This window comes from Triturus cristatus, chromosome 1_2 (genome assembly GCF_964204655.1).
Source record: "Triturus cristatus chromosome 1_2, aTriCri1.1, whole genome shotgun sequence".
NCBI classification, from domain to species: Eukaryota; Metazoa; Chordata; class Amphibia; order Caudata; family Salamandridae; genus Triturus; species Triturus cristatus.
Window position 1 is genome coordinate 1,139,405,534 of NC_140580.1, and position 15,521 is coordinate 1,139,421,054.

The 15,521-nt window shown below is 43.6% G+C and overlaps 2 protein-coding genes across 5 annotated transcripts in view; one reads left to right on the forward strand and one right to left on the reverse strand.

Annotated features, from left to right (window-relative positions):
• Window positions 1–15,521, reverse strand: part of MED22 (mediator complex subunit 22) — a 196,858-nt gene that overhangs the window by 25,194 nt on the left and 156,143 nt on the right. For 2 of the 3 annotated variants that reach the window (XM_085613881.1, XM_085613877.1), the window contains exon 1: window positions 9,489–9,612. The exons of the other annotated variant lie outside the window; for it this stretch is intronic. The gene's annotated coding sequence lies outside the window, so the exon portion shown is untranslated. Of the gene's footprint in view, window positions 1–9,488; window positions 9,613–15,521 lie in introns of those variants that run through there. 3 annotated transcript variants of the gene reach the window in all.
• LOC146868862 (surfeit locus protein 6 homolog) overlaps window positions 10,146–15,521 on the forward strand; it is a 143,831-nt gene continuing 138,455 nt past the window's right edge. Inside the window, exon 1 of one of the 2 annotated variants that reach the window (XM_085613875.1) lies at window positions 10,146–10,301. The gene's annotated coding sequence lies outside the window, so the exon portion shown is untranslated. Of the gene's footprint in view, window positions 10,582–15,521 lie in introns of both variants that reach the window. The other variant, XM_085613876.1, reaches the window with a different exon arrangement.

Genomic DNA, 15,521 nt, shown 5'->3' on the forward strand with positions numbered 1-15,521 from the left:
TACTTAATCCCTTAATTCCTTATTATCTTTAATCCCAACACCGGCAATTCATGTATCTGGAAACAATGGGGAGAGTGCTCCTCATGATATCTCGGCTTCTAATATAGTGTAGTACAGTCCCCTTATTTAACTAAAAAAAACAACAACAAAAAATGTAAAAGATTTTTTTTTAAATAAAAAAAAAGCACTATACCACACTATATTCCCACTTACAACCCAGAACGCATACTAAGTGTTGTCTAAACTATTTTTTGCATTTTCTGTTTTGGAAGGGCAAAACATTGTTTACAACAGTCTGCATTTTGGGTTTTAAGTGGAAATATAGTTTGGGACAGTGTACTTTAAAAATGAAAAAATATATATTGTACTCCACTATATTTACCTTTAAAACCCACAATGCAGACTAAGGGGCAGATTACGATGCAGTCGGAAAAGTCTCCGACTGTCGGTTGGAGGCCTTCTAACCGCACTGTAATATGTCGGTTGGATTCCTTTCCGACCGCCTCATTACGATAGAGGCGGTCGGAAAAGAATCAGATCGGTCATTCCGACTGGCTCCCAACGGACTCAGAGAGCTCATCTGCCAGTCGGAATGTGGCCAATAATCCCAAGGGCGGCTCTTTCCGCCCGACGGTTTACGATGTCGGCTTTCAGCTGTCTTTCCGTGCCGGCCTTTCCTACACAAAAGGCTATCGGAACTCTACTTTGGGAGCCCCCAGCAGGGCCCCCTTGGGAGCACGGCCTCCGGTTGGAGGACGAGGTGCACCTCTGTTGATCCTTGCACCCCGTGGCAGGCACCTTAATGTGCCTGCTGCAGGGTACAGGGATGAACTGCACCTCCTATTTTACAATCGGAGAATACACGCTCCCATTTTAAAGTATAGGACTGCAACTGAACAGTGTTCGGTCGGATCCTAATTAGTCGGTCTGGACCGCCGACCGGGTGTCAGTCAGTCCCATGACCGAGACGATGTCAGGTGGAGGAACCTCCGCCGACATCGTAATAGGGCCCTGAATGCGGTCTAAACAATATGGTAGTACCGCAGTACTCTGAAAATTTCATAAAAAATATATTAAGTAATAAAAACAACTTTTACTTATTTCACACACTTATATAAACTGACTCATCCATTCCTATATACTTACAATAGGACCCTATATTTACACTTAGAAGACAGAACACTTCAAACGTGTGGTCTAAAAAATGTGGCGACATTTTACTTTTGTACGGGCAGTCTATTTGCCAGCGCCATGTAGCATGTGTATACCACAAAATGACAGCGGCCCACTACATTACTACATTTTTGTACCCTAGGGGCCCGATTCACAATGGTAAAGTTACACTCTTGTGTAAGTTTACCATTGTTTGCGATCACAGTCATTTTACTAGTAGTATCTTTACGACAGCGGAGTGTCTGCACATAAAAAGATTGCACTGCCCTATCTTTTGATGAGCGGAGACTTCCCAGTTGTAAAGATACTACTCGTAAAATATCTTTGTGAATAGGAAAAATCATAAACCTACCCAAAAGAGTATGTTTTCCTTTGTGAATCAGGCCCTATAACTATCAAACGGCTGAAACAATTTAGACCTACTACCAAAAAGGACCCTTTACACCCCATAATCTATATTTTGGACACATTCCATCTAAACATGTTGAGTTATTTTCATGCTACCTCTGTTAATTCTCTAGGATACAACATGCAACTCCATTGTAGAACACGCTACCCTACACTGCCACTTGCCCGGGATCACATAATTTGAAACCAGTTTATGGGCCAAGAGCATTAGAATTAGGTCGAGTATATTATTTAATTCACTAGACCTGCAGGTCTAGTAACATTTGTAGGAATTTTCGAGGCCTGCCAGACTGCATAATAATTTTCTTCTACAGCTTGACACAGTCACATAATACTGCTTGACACAGTCACATAAGACAAAACTACTATGGGTCATGTACATCATCTTGTACCGAACCAGTATACGGCAGTAAACCACCCATCACCAATTGAATAGACATGGATTAACTGAAGGAGATCTGCCCCATGTCGCTGGCAATTGGAGGACATTAATGTAGTCCACCACTGTGGGTCCCAACTGCATACTATTACCAATTTTGACATCTAACAATGGTAACCTGATATGGTATGACAGTATGAAAGATCATCCCAGAGGTTCTCTAATCGATGCCTCCCTCCAACCTATGCCTGCTCAGGACCATAAACTTTAAACAAGATACTTCAGCATGGACAATCCAGTGACTGAACCAGCTCAGTGGACTTTGAAAATAAGAAATACCATAAGGGACCTGCAGAGCTGCTCAAAGCTGCCAGCTTACTGTCTGAAAACCAATAACTGCACCCCTATTTCTCACACATCTTCATCCATCACACTGCTAAGAGCTGCGCCCCGTAACACGATAAGCCCACCTCGGTGGTCATCACACACGACTTTGAAACACTTCCACACAGGATCAAAACAAACACAATATTCTCCTACAAGCACACCCTACAGGTGTAATGTGCTACCCGAGGAGGCAAGATCTTCAGGGCCCCACATAAGGACAATAGGAGCTATATAAATGTTGCGCAATAATTATACAATACTGTTGTGACCTCACTGCAGTGACTACCTGGATTTTGATCTGGTAATTCACAATTAAGGATTTCTGTGTAAGACATCCAATACAAACTGACAACATCCAATAACACTGTATAGAACATGTGATCTATGATGACAAGCCCCCCACGACATCATAATTTTTTTTTTTGCTGCTCTGTAGCTCAGATAAATTCTCTTCATCTTCTGCCACATTTGCATATTTTTAGCCAAGGTCTTCTGTTTTGGTTTGACTGAGTATTTTTGACATTATTAACTTTGCTGTTTCCGGTATCTCTGCCTTCTCCAACCAGTCTCACGCATACATGCAGTGCAGATTTTCTGGGTGAGTAGGTGTGCCACAGTCACCTTTCTAGACCTTTATGCCTGCCATTTTAAGCTCTTGTGCACACCACCTAGAGCATCTATGTGAAAGAGCCTGTGTTCTCTGCATGGTAGAATTGCCCCCCCAGCCTAGCTTCCATCTTGCTCAGAACGCGTCTAGGGCCTGCAAGATTCCTTAGGCACGATGTAGCCAGTAAAGCAATAGAGAACAGCACATCAGTCTTTTGTGTCCTCAGGTTCAAAGGTTTTGAAGACTGCCATGGAGGGCATGCTCCCCATCACCCTCATTGTAATATACACCTGATGTCTTCCAATTAGACTACTTTTTGGAAAAACTGCTGTATATGTCCAAATTAGGTTAAGGCAACCCATGTATAGAGGAGTGCAGAGCTGCCTTAAAAAAAGAAAGCCTCATCCCTCCTCAGACAAGAAAGAGGCCAGGACTTCTGAGATTAACCCTAATATGGTCACCTTAAGTAAGTTTTCTAAGAACCCTAAAAAAGGGATAGACAGGGCCTGGTGTACTTTATAGGATAAACTTTTGGACATTTCTAGACAAGTTAACCAAGGAGAATAAATCAATGTCCAACACGACATCTTGCATTGTGGAACCAGCAGGCCATAAGCTTGCTGGGCTTTGCAAATTGCTCCTTTTCAGCCCAGAGGTGCTGATCAGACTAGACCTGAACTTAGCAGATTTGCCATCATGGGAAATGGGTTAGTTGTGCTTTCTTCAAAAAAGTCACAAAGTTTGTCACTACATTTTCTGATTTGGATAAGGTGCGGACCTCATCGAGTAAAACATTTTTAACTATGACCTTTTCACCAAGCCCTGTTCCACAGAGGGCGCTCAACCTGCAGAAGTTCGGCCCTCAACGACAGTACAGCAAAAGATGAAAGGGCTGGAACTAGAGTTAATTTGCAACTTTCTTCCCCTCAAGGTCCCACTGCGGTAGGAGTCAAGCCATGGGTGATTACTGAGACATTGGCAACTACCAAGCAGAATCTACGGGTGGGTCTTCATCCACTGGAAAAGATCATTCTTAGGGGCAGAATAGCGCCGTGTCTGCGAGTTTGGTTAAATCTGACATTAGATGCTTGGTCCTTCGAAAGAGCCAAGGTTTTTATTTAAAGTTCTATCAGACTCCTGTAGAGCCCCATATCTATTATCAAACAATTGTTTTCATCTCGAATGGCCTCACTGATACAGTCCAAAGTGCCAACTTTACTACAGAAGCAAGATATTGAGCACTGCTTCCAACAGCCAAATGGATATATAAGCAACATTTTATTGGTTGTGAAAAAAGGCAAGGGATTTAGACTAGTCATAAACTTAAAGAACTCAATGCTTTTATTCTTTATAGGCATTTTAACGTGAAGAGCATCCAGCTTCTGTGAGGCATTCGCTGACCACACCGATTTTTCCACCTCACTACAAGTTTCCAAAATTCGGCCTGTGTGAATATACAGCTCCCACAATCGGCCTTTAGTCAGCACTCCAGTGCTTTACATAGGTGATGTAACTGATGGTTGAGACTCCGAGTGCTGGGTTTTTGCATCAATATATATCTGGAGTCTATGATTCTACTACTTCACACCTGGAGCTTCCTAGACACCAGCTGTTATTCATGATCAAACTCTTCCAGAGTTTAGAGGTTATCATTATTGGCTCAAAATCATCCTTTAACCCTCGCCAGCACAAGGAATTTATGCTACTCTGTCTCTACTGGATGCAAAAAGAAATTGTATGAAGAGATAGCTTCTGCAGGACTTGTTCAACATTATGCTCCAAAGTTTTAATGCAGGTAAAACGTTGACATGTGGAGTTGATACAATAGAACACCTTAGTAGCAAATTGTGACATGGTTTCCAAAACACTTTGAGTTAGCGATAACTTCTCTCAAAATGGGAAAAGATTAGAGAAGAGCTGGTCACAACCCATGAAACATGCAAGTTAGTAGTTTTCCATAGACTCAAAAAATCTTTGCAGTCCTAGAACTATTGCTTGATACTACCTTCAGCCCCAGTACAGAGATCTGCGGAATGGTGGTAAAATAAGGAAATTACAAGTATTCAAACCCTGCCCTGGTATTATCAGAGAGGCTAGATCAGGGCTCTTATATAATGAGATCGCCGCCATAATTTGTCACTACACGGAACAAAAGGGACAAGTGGATTTTGTTACAGGGCCGGTAGAATTATGAAGCAACCTGCCCCATGGACAAGTAAGTATTCTATAAAATTCCACACCCCTGAACAACTTTCTGCAAAATTGGCCATGCCTCCTGGTCCACAATCATGTGAAAGAGTTGCAGATGTGAAAGTATTAGATTTGAAGGGCAGACTATGCTCCCCAGGGGGTGTGAACTTAACAATAGCTCGGATGATGAAGACAGCAACTACGTCTATTGTTTGTCTATCTTTTCCACACAACGCAAGGTGATGTAGTGTTCATTGTTTTAAATGAATACATGAGGACACAATTTAGAGTGAGAGATTCTAAGCTAGTTCTGATTTCCTTTGTGAAACCTTTTGCACCACTTTCAACTGCAGCTTTGCCTCTTTGGTGAAATGGGTAACTGCCCAAAATTGTATAGATATTGACAGGTTTTTTGTTTATTCAGCCCAAGGAGCCATTGGAACCAAAGCTGAACTGTCAGTGTGAGTGTAGATCGGACAATGAAAGCAGCGGACTAGTCTAAGGATTTGACATTCAAGAAGTTTGATTCTCAACATTTTCTTTTGATGGCAGTACATACGCTTTGCATCATACAATACAAAAGAACCCCTCTTTTTCATGTGAAATTGTTTATTCTATTAACGGACACGGAGGAGGATTATTCCCATCCTATATATTCGGTGCTGAGGATTATAATAGTGGTTTCTAGATTGATAATCAAAATACTTTTTCCTTATTGGATATAGAATAATTACGGTTCTTTAGATATTATTTTCCCACTCAAGATATGCATTATTGGTGAACATGGTTATTTTTCGTTAACAGAAATGTCATTACTTTCTTAGAAAAGGATATGAAAGAAGGTCAAGGAAGAAGTCGTTAGAGTTGGCTCAAACAAGGGAGAGGATTTGACAACGTTGCAGTGACATTTTATGGACACTGGTGACACAGTTTTGTCACAGATGATGATAGTTTTATAGAGTGAGCCTGGGGGCATTCTGGTGCTAAGACACGGTTTAACTACAAAGAGAAAGAAAAAGCTAAGAAGTTAACAGCCAGGCTTAAGATGTTTCTTGAAAAAGAACTAGGAATTCAAATGATGTAGATAAGAGAGAAGAGAGCTCCGATATCTACACGCAAGGCAAGAGAGATAGAGGCGAGGAATAGACCGAAGACTGGCTTATGTAGGCGCCATGACCATGGTGGCAAATAGGACTGAAATATATATTCCTGATGTCAATATGCCCCACACTTTGAATGGCCCAGAAACAAATGCAGAGAGCTTTGAAAATGGCTCATTTGGCTATGGGAAGGCAATGCAGTGGACCAGGCAGGGAAAAGAGAACTGCCATAATCAAGTAGATACAGAATAATGGCAACAACAACAGACAATTAGAAGACATAGAATGATTTTGGGGGGACCACAAATATTAAAACTAAAAACAAAAAGGAAAAAAGAAGAGTAATCTACTTGGCCAATCTGATTGGGTCAAAAATGAAACACAGCTTCTTTTTTTAAGTGCATGAGCTATGGGGTAGAGGCAAGCTGAAGTGATCACCAAGAAGGTGACCAAATAAGGGGCTGCTCCCAATGAACGAAACCTGTTCTATACAAGGTTATTGGCTATCGTAGTTTATTATTATGGTGCGCTTTGCACTGACCTGCTAGGGTAATAATGCACTAAAGATGAAAGCATAACTCTCACCCCAATGTCCTTAATGGAATTAAAACTTTGAGACACCAAAGCTAAGAAAAATGTGTATACGTTTTATACACAATCTCTGCCTAGAATGGTTTGAAATTATAGATGTACACATATATGCCAACTTTTATATCGTCAAGACTTATATAAAAGCATTAAAAAAAAAGAGGCGTGAAAGCCACTGAAAACTCAAGCCTGGCTCTGGCTCACCTCAAGGTCCTGTTGGAATCTCAAGCCCATAAGGAGCTAAGCAGTCATATGGTTACTACCTGCCACCCTCACGCGACCCAGAGTGTGGTGGTATGGTCAAAGAGGTCGACTGGGGAACTAGGTTTGAGTCTGGGCGTTGGCTCAACATCCTGTGATACTGCACATATCACATAATCTTCCTGTGTCTATAAACAATGCACGTGACCTTGTGTGATGTAACTGCTCATGTAAAGCACTCGGCCTTCAAGTAGGTTTTGCGCTGCATTTAAAATGAACTCAAAGGTAACAGGCATTGGCAAACCCAACAGGTCTCGCCTGTGTAATTTGTGTGCCTTTTTTATTGGTTTGACCAATTCTCGTTTGCTAAGCATAGTTTAAAAAAAGAAAAATATTAAAAAATGCTGAATACTGCAGGAAAACAAGCATTTTTAGGTATCTCAGAATTGCATATTGAATTTAATATTTACACCCTTTATAAAAGGCAGTTTATTTTTCAAATATTTTGCCCCCAGAAAAAGGTGGAGCTTTCTGTTACTGCTGAGATTCATTCACGTGTGCTGCTTTTAAGAAAAACCTTCAAGCCCCTCTAAGTAACACTCCAACATGCTCATCCACCTACCTGTTCCATCAGAATGAACCCTGCTGCCTGATTTTGTCCTCCACGCTACATAATTCTAAAGGCACTGTATATAGCCAACATGCTAGGCCAAAGTAAGCCTTAGGGAGCCAATACACTTTCCACTGGGACAAGCAGCTGGAAAGGACGTCAGGCCCCATTGTTGAGGGGTTTGCCCTCATCCTTGTCCAAAGTACAGTGTCACTGAGAAACATGATTTCATAAGTTGTTCGAGTTACCTGTGAAATTGTTTAGCATCAACAAAACACAGATACCTGTCCCGGGTTGTGATTTTCTGTCATCAAGCAAGAAACGCCCCAAACATGTCAATCCTGTCGCATTTATTTTTATTTCTGAAAACTCCGCTATCCAAGAAGAAAATCCACAAATTATGAATAATACAATTTTTTCATTAGCTGTACTTTGATCATTGTAGCCTACCTTGATGAGCAATCGAAGTTCAATAGAACCAGAGAATAAAGAGTTATGCGAGAACAAAAGGAGGAGGAGGGACTAAGAACGGGTGAAACAGTGAACGAAAAAGAGGCTCTTGAGAAACTAAAAGAACAAGTGAGTTTGATATTGGCGTAGAAGACGGAGCGATGGGAGAGATATTTATGAGGCACATATGAAGATATTAAAAAATGAGGAGGAGGCGGAAGAGAGAAAAGTCGATATAGACACGAGAGACGTTGAGTGGAGTGAGCAACAGGAAGAAACAAGGAGAGTATGAAAAGTGAAAAAGAAAAACAGAGAAACGTTAAAAGACAGATGAGTCTTCCAAATAAAAAGAAAGAATACACTAGCGTAGATAGGCTGGGATAAAGCAGAGACACCCCTCCCCCCGTAGCTACAAGTCTAGGGCTGATTCATGAAAAACCAGGCAGAGTAGAGCAACGCACTGAGCAGTCGTAAAGTCAGCGTCATAACCACTAGACAGCTAGAGTAGAAAAGAGAGCAAGAAAATCTACCGAAAAGTCTGTTTACATTTAAATAACCTGCCTTCGTTCCAGGCCGTAAAAACACCTATTGGCTGGAAATCGGTATAATACCAAGCACTTTTGTCGTGTTGGTGGGCTCTATAAAAGAAAGTCATCAACACAAGGAAGGAGCATGCAGCACTACAGTACATGCTCGTTGCTGGAGACATGTATAAGAATTATCAGGAAACAAGCAGACCCAAAAGTGAACGCGACCGCCATCTGTTTCCAATTACCGCGACACAAGCAAATGTAAACAAGCGCGGGCACAATAATTGGAAACGGGTGGATGGCGCAGCTGCTCGCTCCCGCAAGGTGGATGCTGTACATGCACGAGTACTCATTGGAAATAGTGCAGTACATGCACGAGTTTTCCAAAAAGTACAGACCAATTCCAAGAGGTCATCCCCTAAGCAGCGCTTGCGCACTGCACTAGGCGCGACCAAAAAATGAAGCCTTAACATATGGAATACCAAATAGATACCATTTCCTGGCTGATTTGTGCAAAGTAAAACCAAGATAAATCTCGGCAAATATTTTATTTCACCCCAAATTTTTTTTTTTAATGAAGGCACTTTCAAATATGAGTTGTACAAACTATCACTTTCAATACATTTTTCTCAGTGCAGTGCTATAACGTGCCCTATCAAAGCCAAAGATATCACATGTTGAAGAAATACACTTTTATAGTTTTTAAAATATTTTTTATGAGGTATGTTGCATGATTTATATAGCAAGTGTTTTCAGGGCTCGGCTTGTGCACGTGCTCTGAAATCCCAGCCAGACCTCTCAGCTCTCTCTCTTAATTTGTTGGCTCGCCCACCTCTAAATATCAACAAACGGGTTTAATTCTTACCCTTGGTTGCAGACACCACGTACTGAACCTCCAAATCTTTCAAACCATCTCTTGCGGCAACGGCAAAATGCATTCACACGATTGTTAAGGTCAAACCCCACCCCTGACTCGCCCATGATTGGACAGGACCTTGGGTTTAACAACTATTGGTTGCAGTCGTGCTTCAATCACTGTGAACAGTGACGTTTTAGGTTTAACTGCCTGGTATGTCGTTTCCCGTAGTACACTGTAAGGTTTGCGATGCAAGCCTCGGTGTGGGCTTCCCAGGCACTTGACGGAAACACTTACAGCTTTCATTGAAAGTAGCGACCATTTCTGACTGACAGAATTTTCCATTAATCTCAAAGGAAAACATGACTGACAACCAAGAATACTAACAAGAATACTAACAAGCACTAATAGATAGCTTTTTCAAATGCTGGATTGTCAACAAATACTGTTGTATTTTGAAGGAGTGACTTACATGTTTCATTTCAAATCTATTTACGTTTTCAATTCTTATATGTAAAATTATAATAAACAATAGAAACACATGTTTATTCAAGCATAACTGGATTTCATTGCAAAGCGCTTGCTTTTTCTTGTGTATAGGATCCCATAAATCAACATTTGTGAGATTGCCGATACACTTATTTTCAGGGAAGTTTCGTTTCCTTCTGATGTTCTGTATGTCCCTAAAATCCTTCCCTCCCAAGATGGCGACTGCACGTGGTCGGGTACAGTCGCGCATGCGTTCCTGGGTCGCGTCGTCTGTCATGGCGGCTCCCATTGAATAGTAAGAGGTAGATAACATCCTCTCGACTCGCACAGAAGGTACGGTGAAGGTGCAGCGTTGGTAGATTAAGGGTCTCCGGTAAAGAATGTTGTCCATGATGCTGTTTGGAAGAGGACACGTTTCAAAGGCGTGTGGCTTGAAGCATGGGTGTGCACAGATATCATGGTGGTCTGAGTGACTGCACGTGGATCTCTACCATCTCACGTGCATAGCGGAACAGTGTTTAGAACATTTTGTGTGACATTTCGGTGCTTTATGGAATACATCATGTAACAACTTGTTGAGGGTCGTAACATCGAGAAACTGGACACATTTCAGGTATTACTGTAGTAAGTTCGATGTTGGGGTCTAGAAGTTACTCTAAGCACTTCTTAAATTCTCATTCAAGGTCAGTCATCTACATCCCATTTCTAACACTGTCTGTGCTCCTACATTTTGGGCTTTAGAGCCCATTCTTCATTGTATAATGGAAATGGTCAAAGGTGCACCTGGACATTACAAGCAACTTTGCAAGTGAGTGACTGAGCGCACACCCACTCTTCTTAACATTGGAAACTGCCAGGAAAAGCTTGTGATGCGAAGCTGTAGTGAATGTTGCAACTTCGGAAACTGGTTCGTGTTTAGTGATGCTTTTAAGGCAGCCAGCTGTTGTTTATTGGCTAGTCCATTCATGGGAATACAATAGGGTGACCAACTGGCATCGGTGCAAATTCAGGACGGTGAGTGTAAAAATTCAGGACAAAGGGTCAAAATTCAGGACACTAATTCAGGACAGGAGGTCAAAATTCAGGACAAAACTTCAGGACAATAGGTAAGTTTTACAGACACATCAGAGGAGGTCGCGCAATAGTATATAAGTAAGCCCAGCCATATCCAAACATATTCAACCATTTGCAAACCTATCCATCATGTATCATTCCATCTATCATTTCACTCATCCATCCCTTCATCCATCCTTTCACTCATCTATCCACCCATCCACCCTTTCACCCTATCCATCTGTACACTCATCTATCCACTCTTCTATCCATCCATCCACCCATCTATCCATCCACACATCCATCCAGCCATTTACCCTTTCACCCATCCAGCCATCCTTTCACTTACTCATCCATCCATCCACCCAGTCACTCATCCTTCCACCCATCCACCCTTTCAGTCATCCATCCATCCATCCTCCCTTTCTCTCTCCATCGACCCTTTCACTTAGCCATCCTTCCTTCCACCCACCCACCCACCTACTCATCCACTCATGAATCCATCCATTGACCCTATCACTCATCCATCCTTTCTCTCATCTATTTATCCTTTCACTCCTTCACTCATCTATTCATCTATTCATTCTTTTGTCCATCAACCCTCCCTTTCACTCACTCATCCATCCATCCTTATATCCACCCTTTCACTCATCCATCCATCCATTCACCCTTGCACTTATCAATTCATCAATCCATCCATCATTTCACTCATCCATCCATCCACCCACTCACTCATCATCCATCCTTTCACTCATCCATCCTTTCACTCATCCATCCTTTCACTCATCCATCCTTTCACTCATCCATCCACCCTTTTACCCATCCAGCTACCCATCCACCCATACATCCAGCTAGTTACTTTTTCTCTCATCCATCCTTCCACTCACTCATCAATCCATCCATCCTCTCTCATTATCCATCTATTCAATCTTTCATTCATCCATTCACCCTTTCACTAATTCATCCAGCCATCCACCCATCCCTTCACTCACTCACTCGCCCACCTTTTCATATTAATTTGGAGATGAGTCTTTTTGAGAAGAGGCCCATCAAGAACTTTACCCTCGCTGCAGGAGCCATTCCAGGACCGGGACAGAAGCCACCCAGGGCGGGAGACAGGAGCCATCACAGGGGGGGGGGGGGGGGCAGGAGCCACCACATGGGGAGGCAGGAGCCATCACAAGAGGGGGAACAGGATCCACCAGGGTGGGCACAGGGGTGGGCATGCAGTATTCTAGTATCTTGGTCTCTTCCAGGGTGGGGTAGGGCTTCTCACCCCCTCCTGGACAAGACAACGAGAAGACAGGCTCTCTTTCTAAAATGTTAGTTTTGCCATCCCCCACTGTACAGTACTTAAATGAGATACTCCAAGAGAACTGATTTAACTGATTGTCCTCCATACTTTTGTTAATCAGTGTGGGTGCGATTGTGCCATTTCTTTAATTTATTACATTATAGACTGCATGTTTGAAGAACCAAGGTTTGCTTACAATTTAGTGACAGTAATTAATCTCTGTGAAGAGAACCACGTGCTGCCTCGGGGTAATCAGGGCCGGTTCTAGGATGTTTGGGGCCCTGGGCAGGAAGGGAGTGTGTGAGGCCCCTCTAAATTGCAGAGACATGACGCATTCAGGGCTGTTTCCATCTGAATAGATGCCCCTGCTCCTGAAGCTGCAGCCCCCCCCCCTCTCAGTCACCTTCAAACACCTCTTCACAGCTCATCAAGGGTGGAAGGTGTGAGGGTTGCCATCACGCTGCGCCTCTCCAATGCTGCTGGGGATCTGAGCTTTGGTGCTGCATCGGAGTCTGTTACACCCCACCTCAGCAGCATCGGAGTCAAGGGAGGTGGGTGGAAGCTGTGCCGGCTTTAGGGTGATGCGACCGTTTCTCGGTTAAAATTACGGACAAATGGCGTCCGTTAAAGAATCCTTCACGGACAACGGACAGACGGACGAAATTACGGACTGTCCGTGAAATTTACGGACGGTTGGTCACCCTAGAATACAAGTCCCAATTTTTGTTAAACAGCCATTAATGTTCCAGGCTTATAAGACGCAGCCATTTCATTAGCTTACTATGCCACGTCCTCACTTACAGTTATGCATCCTAAGCAAGGATATTCACACAGAATGATGCTCTCCGATCGAAGGAATTTCAAATATGCAACTCATTGCACTTAGTTAAACTTCTTAAACTGTTGGACTACAAACAACTGTGCATTATATTACTGTCAAATTAGTTTTTTTAAAACAAATTTTATTAGGCATTTATTGTACAACAATCAATATAGCATAATCTTTTGGTATAGGCATGTGGGGCAATACACATTCATTTGTAGCAGTTATGTGGCTGATCACTGCTGCACAGTGCTTTATATCCAGGCACCAGATTCTCATTAGGTTAATTTATAATCCTAATCACAGCCCTCATTGATATGCCATGCAAGTTACAAAAAAGTAATCCCCCATCCTCAACTTTATTAACAACCCCACCTACCCTCCAACCAGGCGTGCAGTGAATTCCCATGCTCAGGGAACTTTCCCAGGTCCACTCGATTATAATTTCCATCCCATTGGTGTAGTATCCATGGCCTCCAATCACTTGCCGATAGAGGAGCACTACCGCGTTACATCTCCCCCATGCCTTCTTCCATTGCAGTTTACAAATCCCCTGCTTATGGGGCATCTCCATCACCCTCATCCGTAGTGTCATTCAGCTGCTTGAGATGAAGCGTCAGAGCTTCCCAAGCCCTGGCTGCAGCCAGCGTATTCTAACACCCATTACGCCTAGCATCTCTAAGCTGTACCGTTTCTTCACTGCCTGCCCAGCGCTCAAGTTCCCTTCTCCACCTGCCTATGTTAGGACCTCCTCTCGCCTTTCAATGGTAAGCTAATAATAGTCCTAAATCCTGAAACTTACTAGTGACTTTATTCTTGGCAGTGTGTGGAAATCTGTGGAGTAGGCAATGCCCTAGATTCAAGTACAGCTCCTTTTCAGTAATGTCTGATAACACCTCCGTCACTTCTCTCCAGAAATGCCCTATCTCTGGACAACTCCAAAACATGTGAAGGAACTCTGCACCTATGTCTCCACATCTGGGGCAAGCCGCTATTATCTTTTTAAAATACTTGTTGAGACATCCAGGGTGAGGTACGCTCTATGGAAGACGTAAAAATGTATCGGTTATAACCTAGCATTCCTGGAAACCTTACCAACCCTCTCCGTGAGCTCTGTCCACCCTTTGTCTTCTATTGGCTCTCCTATATCCTCCCCCCACTTCCGCTGCAGCTCTTGAAGCGGCAGAAGCGTCGCCCATATCAGCCTTCTATATAAACAAGTAATCGCTTTAAATGTCCCTGCCGCCGATACCACACATTGGCACCCTGCGTTCAGAGGAGGTTCAGTCAAACCGCCCCCAGTGTTTACAGATTGCTGCTGTCAGGGCCGCATGAAGCAAGAAATCGCCCCCAAGTATCTCATTTCCCTCACTAAACGCATCACATGGCAACAACACACCATCCTCTTATAACTGCCCCATTGTGAGAAATCCAGCCTCCTCCAATCTGCCCAGCCTTCTCCAATCTGCCCCATGAGGTAACTCCATACAATACTTCAATGGGATCTCCGGTGCGTATCGTTGTCTTATTTGAACCCTCTGTAAGCTGTGAGTCCAACATTTGTTAGCTACCCACAATTCTGCTGACCGAGCTATTTCTGGCACAGGTAATCGCAGCACTATTCTAGCCAGGAGATCTGATGAAGGGCACCCATCACCCTGCTGCGCTGTACCCCGAACCTGGCTACCCACCCATTTCGTTAGCCATTGCAGTTGAGCTGCAATATAGTAATATTCAAAGTCCGGTACCGCTAACCCCCCTTCTGCTCTGGGACGCAACAAAGTCTTTAAGGCCACTCGTATCAATCAATCAGGCATTTGTAAAGCACGAATACTCACCCGTGAGGGTCTCAAGGCGCTGGGGATGGGGGTGGGGTGCAGGTTCCTGTCCATCAAGGTCCTCTGTTGAAGAGACCGGTCTTGAGGTCTCTTACGAAGATGGGAAGCGATGTTGTCTGAGGTGGAGTGGAAGGGCGTTCCAGGCCTTGGCCGCGAGGAAGGAGAAGGAGCGGCCTCCCGATCTAGTTTTTCTGGTGCGTGGGACCACAGCGTAGGAGAGCTGGGCTGATCGTAGGGTCCTTTGGGGTGCACGAGGGTGCGTGGAAATGGAGTCGGCTATTCAGGTATGCTGGTCCGGTGTCGTGGAGGGCCTTGTGTGCGTTCTGCCAGAGAGGAAGGAGCTGAGCCAATCGAGGGCCTTGTCCAGGATCCCTGCATTGTGAAGTCTGCGAATTAGGGTGCGGTGGGAGACTGTGTCGAATGCTGCTGAAAGGTCGAGGAGGATGAGGGCTACTGTTTCTCCTTTGTCCAGTAGGGTGTGAATGTCGTCTGTTGCGGCGAGGAGGGCGGTTTCCGTACTGTGTTTTTTTCTGAAGCCAGACTGG